Source organism: Sinocyclocheilus grahami, unplaced genomic scaffold, assembly GCF_001515645.1.
Source record: "Sinocyclocheilus grahami isolate Dianchi unplaced genomic scaffold, SAMN03320097.WGS_v1.1 scaffold1402.1, whole genome shotgun sequence".
Lineage (NCBI taxonomy): Eukaryota > Metazoa > Chordata > Actinopteri > Cypriniformes > Cyprinidae > Sinocyclocheilus > Sinocyclocheilus grahami.
The window spans coordinates 118,321-125,940 of record NW_015506581.1 but is presented as its reverse complement, the minus strand read 5'-3'; positions in this window follow the sequence as shown (position 1 = coordinate 125,940).

Genomic DNA, 7,620 nt, shown 5'->3' with positions numbered 1-7,620 from the left:
CCATATTTTCTTTCTGTTAATACATATGTGCACTATTTGTAAGCAGCCCAGCTGCAATTGCTTTGGCAATACAAATATATAGTGTTTGTCATGCCAATAAAGCACTCTTAAATTGAATTGAATTGAATTGAGAGAGCGAGAGAGAGATCTCAAATTAAAGAAGGCATGTGGACTAGACAACATCAGCAATGAAATGCTCAAACTCAGCAGCCCTTACATGATTCAAGCTCTGGCAAAATGATTCAATCTGATCTTATCCTCTGGTGACTTCCCTGAGGCCTGGTCTGAAGGACTGCTCACACCTGTATATAAAAAAGGAGATACATTCAATCCCAGTAATTACCGTGGCATTAGTGTGGGCAGTAACCTAGCAAAGCTTTTCTGCAATATAATAAACAGCCGCATAGTGACATTCCTCACAAGACACAACACCCAAAATAAATCACAAATTGGCTTTTTACCAAAACAACATACATCCGACCACATCTATTTTCTCCACACTCTAATCAACAAAAGTCTAAAGGGCAAACAAAGAAAAATATTGACATGTTTTATTGATATAAAAAAGCTTTCGACTCTATTTGGCATGAAGGTTTACTACACTCTTAAAAATAAAGGTGCTTCACGATGCCATAGAAGAACCTTTTTGTCTAAATGGTTCCATAAAGAACCTTTAACATCTGAAGAACCTTTCTGTTTCACAAAAGGTTCTTTGTGGCGAAAGAAGGTTCTTCAGATTACAAAAAGGTAAGAAAGAGATGGTTCTTTAAAGAACCTTTGACTGAACGGTTCTTTGTGGAACCAAAAATGAAGCACCTTTTGAAGCACCTTTATTTTTAAGAGTGTATGCAAATTATTACAAATTGGCATTGGTGGAAAAACATTCGATGTTATACAATCCATGTCCAAAAACAGTAGATGTGCGGTCAAACTGGGGGATCTCAGAACAGCGTTCTTCCAGCAGGGCCGTGGAGTGAGGCAAGGATGCAGTCTGAGCCCAACACTGTTTAACATCTACATCAACGAGCTGGCAGAAGCTCTGGACCGCTCCTGCAGGCCTCTGAAGTCAAATGTCTGCTGAATGCGGACGACCTGCTTCTGCTGGAACAGTACTGTGAGGAATGGGCACTGACGGTAAACCTTGACAAAACCAGAGTCATGGTGTTCCAGAAGAAGGCCAGGTCTCAGGGAAGCAGATACCAGTTCACTTACGGAGCAGAAGTCCTAGAGCACGGCACCTGCTACACTTACCTGGGTATTGAGATCTCAGCATCAGGGGGCTTCAGTCTGGCTGTGAAGGCCTTGAATGAGAGCGCACCGAGATATCCGAGGATCCACCGAGGATACATAGAGAAGCGACTATGCAAACACTGTGACCTGAATCAAATAGACTAGAGGATGAGAAACACTTTCTTCTTGTCTGCCCCCAAATACACCACTACAAGGCAAATATTCTTTCCACAATTAATTTTTTTCTCTGGATGACTCTATATACTTGGAGAGGATGAGATCGCAGACAAACTAGCTGCAAACTATGTATACACCTTACACACCATACGAAATGGTTAATTCATTAGCCTTTTTTGACATTCTTCATTGTATATAATTGTAATTATTATTATTAATATTAGAAATACTGTCTACTGTTGTTATTTTTAGTTCATTGTATTTATTCATTTATTTTCTCTTATTTATTACTCATTTTCTGTCTCCTTTTTTACTTTGATGGTATAATCATATACTGTATTGTACACATCTAGAATGCTTTCGCAATACTGTAACTTTGGCAATATGTCATGCCAATAAAGCACCTTGAACTCTGGAACACACACACACACACACACACAGAGAGAGAGAGAAGGCCTTGTTTTGGCAACACTAGAAGTGAGTGATCATAACAAATGTGCTGCCACAAGCAGGGAGGATGCAACAGGAAACCACACTTTTTCTGGCTTACAGTCTATTTCAGAACACCACTTGTCTTGCAAAGATGAGAAGATTATTATTAATATTAGAAATACTGTCTACTGTTGTTATTTTTAGTTCATTGTATTTATTCATTTATTTTCTCTTATTTATTACTCATTTTCTGTCTCCTTTTTTACTTTGATGGTATAATCATATACTGTATTGTACACATCTAGAATGCTTTCGCAATACTGTAACTTTGGCAATATGTCATGCCAATAAAGCACCACACACACACACACACACACACACACACACACACAGAGAGAGAAGGCCTTGTTTTGGCAACACTAGAAGTGTGATCATAACAAATGTGCTGCCACAAGCAGGGAGGATGCAACAGGAAACCACACTTTTTCTGGCTTACAGTCTATTTCAGAACACCACTTGTCTTGCAAAGATGAGAAGAAACCATCAAGACATCAATCATTGTTCCATCACGGTATTGATAATAATTGTGATATTTATACTGTAGCACTTGTAAAATGAATGCAAGCTAGATCAACTTTTCCTTAAAGATGCAAATTAATACACTAATAGAAAAGAAACTCTAATTCAGGTTTACTGTGGATTTTAAGTAGAATAGTAAAAGTGATTGTGCACACTACCATTCAAAAGTTTGAGGTCAGTAAGACTTTTTTATATGATGTTTTTCAAAAAAGTCTTATACCAAGGCTGAATTTATTTGATCAAAATATAGTAAAAACATTAATACTGTGAAATATTACAATTTAAAATAAATGTTTTCTATGTGACTATATTTAAAAATGTAATTTATTCAGCATCATTACTTCAATCTTCAGTGTCACATGATCCTTCAGAAATCCTTCTCATATGATGATTTGATGCTCAACAAACATTTATCATTATGTTGAAAACAGTTGTGCAGCTTAATAGCGATATATATGTGAAAATTGTGATAAAATTGTCTTTGATGAATATAAAGTTTAAAAAAAATCTGCATCTATTTGAAACAATGCAAAGCTTACCGACCTCAAACTTCTGAATGTTAGCGTGCTTTACAAGAAAAAATAACATGTCAAAATGTAAATGTAGATTTAATTTCCAATATAATATAATAATCTTTTCAGTTGTTTTTATGCATTTTATTTTTGTTAGTTACTTCTAGTCCAACAGTTCTAAACAGTCGTATAATTTACTAAATGTCTCCCTCTTCTGGTATTAAAAGGCATCAACCATGTCTGTTATAAGATCAGGAATGATACACAACCCTAGAGAACTCAAAATGTTTCAGCCATATGATAAACATTTTAATTAAAAATTAGTCAATCAGTATTCCCTCTAACACACACAATGGCTCTACGTGAAAGTGTAAGACATTAGAATTCATGAAAACCTGCGTTCTATAAAAAACAAACACACTGGAGCATTAATGTCATCACTCATCATTCTCTAACATTATTTTATTTTGCATTATCAGATCATATAATGAGGGAGAGAAAGAAAGCTACATGGACCTGCATGTACAGGCCGAGAGACAGAGACCGCATTAAAACATCCATTTCAATCTGAACAAAAAGCCAAAACACATGGAAATGAATTTTCAGAAAGACGAGCATTGGTTCACATTCACACTCATGTCTGAATAAGAGCATCAGTGGAGTTTCACAGCACTAGAAAAACCAAACATCAAGCACTGACGCACCCATGATCAAGTTCACTATATTGTACAAGTCATTTTATAGCATCAACAATACATATGTGCTTTAGATTATAAAGGTTTGGACATTTAACCAAAACATAAAAGGAAATAAATCTTGTGCGTGTACATCTGTACTTCCTGTTTCACTTTATTCTTTAGTTTTTATAGTGTTCCTCAGTTTCTCTCCCTACCAGATTTATCTAAGTCTACTGACTTTTGTTAACACGTTTATTAGTGAATGACACATTACTGTTATACTATTTAATCTTCGTGCTCTCATGAACCTTAAAAGAAAGTTTCAAACTAATAAAAAAAGAAAAACACATTCAATAGGAGGTTTAAGGTCAGTACTGTGGGTTGAATGAATACAGGGTAAACTACAATAAATAAAACACCACTACAATAAATACAAACAAAACAAATGTGGAGACTACAAGTGAAATCACAAAAAAAGCGACAGTTAAATTCACAATACAGCATATCTATTTAAATATAATTCATATTTACATCACACAGAAACACATTCAGTATAATATTACTATAATTCATTCAAACGGCTCCCCGTATGTAGCATATATCATAGGTTTCATTCATTTTTTGGTAGCATGTTCAAGTTTTTCCTCATCATAATAGGACAGATGATCTCCCGCTGGATTCGATGTGATAGACAGTATGTTGAAACCAGGATCCTAACTTCCTCCTGGGTCCAAAGCATTTTCTCCTGGCTATGATTTAGTAACAACCCTGCTATAACATTTCTTAAATGTGCTTTAACCCTGACCCACCCCTTCCCTTTAAACCCAATGCTCATAAAGAAAGACTGAAGAGAGAGGAAACATAGCTAGTATTTCCATGCTGGCTGATCACATGACCATCCTCTTGCTGTGATCTATAAAGAAGACACGTGTTTAAATGTTTACAATTTTTATCCATGAAAATGTGTAAAAAAGTTTAAACAACAATACACAAACATGTAAACTGTATTTTAAAAAGCATATGGCTATATACATGGCATAACGTGCACAATGTAAGTTCAGCCAAAGTCCTTTCAAGGCAAGTCATGTCACTCGGCGGCCATCTTTGAAACGCCACTCAGGCATGCAAGTGCAGCTTCTATCTCTTTGAATGGGGAAACATCAAATTCTCCAAAACTGTTCGCCAAGCTTAAGATGAAATATCATATTTGAAATCACCAATGAAATCGGTCAACAACTGTCTCATAAATGTTGTTTCTTTTGCTCAAATAGCGTTAAAAAAAGCTTATTTTGCAGGCTAGACCAACCAGTGCGCATGCACAGTCCTGAGCGCATGTCTCTGAATGCTGACTGTTTCTATAGCAACCGGAGCATCTAACGGCAGCTGCAGTGACTTTAACAATTAGAGATTGGCTCTTTTACCCAGAAGGCGGGGCTTCGTTCGACAGAGCAGCCATATTGAGTGTTCAGCATACTGGATATTCGCTTAGAAGCCAAATATACAACAGCAAATCAACAACAAAGTTTTCAAAGAGTCAGAGAAAATGGTCAAAACAAAATTATGAAGGTTTTTTGGCTACATTATAAATGTTGTGTGAAGCCCTTCCCGTGTGAAGACCAACAAATATAAAGCCCAGCGACTCTACCTGCGCGACTCCACCGAGCAAGGACACCGCACAAGGCACTTGAGTATTGCTTTTCTCCCCTTTCCTTACTTTTTGTACAGCTTGTTCTCATCTACTTGTTTTAGTCAAGTGTACTCACTATGTGCTTTCAAATCTACCATTACTACTAATACTTGTAAATCACGCTCTATACATTGGAAGCAATGCAATCCTAATCTGCGTACTTTCCCTATGTCCTCTACTGCTTTACTCTCTATTCCAATTGGTCTCTGGAACTGCCAGTCTGCTGTGAACAAAGCAGACTTTATTTCATCTATTGCTACTCATTCAAGTCTCAACCTCATGGTCCTAACTGAGACTTGGAATAAACCTGAGGACACTGCCACTCCTGCAGCCCTCTCCTCTAATTTTACTTTTTCTCACATCCCACGCACGATTGGGGTCTACTTATCTCAAATGAATAGAAATTTGCTTTACCATCTCTTACTGGCAACAGTTAATTTGAATCACACACAATTACTATTGCCCACCCTGTTAAAATCCACTGTAGTTGTTTATCATCCCTCAGGTCAACTGGGTAACTTCTTGGAGGAGTTGGATGTGCTACTCTCAAACTTCCCTGAGGATGGTACTCCTCTGGTACTACTCGGTGACTTCAACATCCACCAATAAAAACCCCAGGCTGTTGACTTCAACACTCTGCTTGCCTCATTTGACCTCAAGCGAGTGTCTACTATGGCTACTCACAAATCAGGTAACCAATTGGACCTTATCTACACACACTACTGCTCCACTGACAACACGTGAGTTACTCCGTTGCATGCCTCAGACCACTTCCTCATCACTTTTAACCTCAAACTGACTTCTGACATAACACACACTCCTCCGCAGGTCACCATTTGACGCAACCTACGCTCACTCTCTCCCTCTCGCCTAACCTCTATGGTTTCATCCTCACTTCCTCCGACTTCTCAGTTTTCAGCACTGGACACTAACACTCTTTGCTCCACTCTAACATTTTGCTTAGACAACTTTTGCCCACTTTCATCCAGACCCACACGCACCACCCCCTCTGGCCCCTGGCCGTCCGATGTTCTGCGTGAACATTGCTTTAGGCTCAGGGCTGCAGAGAGGAAGTGGCACAAATAAAAAAACTCTACTGACCTTAGTTTGTATCAGTCACTCCTCTCTTCCTACTCTGCAAATGTCTCCACTGCCAAAATGACATACTACCACAACAAAATTAACAACTGCTCTGACTCTCGCACACTTTTCAAAACCTTCTCTTCTCTCCCCTCTCGGAGGCAGATGTTTCCAAACTTATCCTTTCCAATTATCCTACTGCCTGTCCGCTTGATCCTATCCCCACTCACCTCCTTCAGGCCATTTCTTCTTCAGTTATACCTGCGCTCACTCTCATTATCAACACCTCTCTTCACACTGGTACATTTCCCACAGCATTTAAGCAGGCTAGAGTAACCTCACTGCTTAAGAAACCCTCTCTAAATCCAGCACTTTTATAAAACTACAGACCAGTATCCCTTCTTCCATTCATTGCAAAGACACTTGAGAGAGTTGTGTTCAACCAACTCTGTATGTTTCTCGCACAGAACAACCTCCTGGACAACAACCAATCTGGCTTCAAAAGCGACACTCAACTGAGACTGCCCTGCTCTCGGTTACTGAAGCCCTGAGACTGGCAAGAGCAGCTTCCAAATTCTCAGTACTCATATTGCTGAATCTGTCTGCTGCTTTTGACACCTTTAACCACCAGATCCTCCTTTCCACCCTCACGAAGATGGGCATCACTCAACTGAGACTGCCCTGCTCTCGGTTACTGAATCCCTGAGACTGGCAAGAGCAATTTCCAAATTCTCAGTACTCATATTGCTGGATCTGTCTGCTGCTTTTGACACCGTTAACCACCAGATCCTCCTTTCCACCCTCACGAAGATGGGCATCTCAGGAACTGCACTCTAATGGTTCAAGTCTTACCTCTCAGGTAGGTCCTTCAGGGTGTCTTGGGAGGGGTGAGGTTTCTAAGTCACAACTTCTTGCTACTGGGGTTCCTCAGGGCTCAGTGCTTGGACCAATTCTCTTCTCCATTTACATGTCATCATTAGTATCTGTCATTCAGAAACATGGCTTTTTCTATCATTGCTATGCTGAAGACACTCAACTCTACTTCTCATTCCAACCAGATGATCCAACGGTAGCTGTTCGCATTGCAGACTGTCTGACAGAAATTTCTGGCTGGATGAAGGACCATCACCCTCAACTCAACCTTGCTAATACAGAACTGCTCGTGGTCTCATCCAACACAGAACTTCATCACAACTTATCTATACAACTATGTTTGTCAACCACAACTCCTTCCAGGACAGACAGG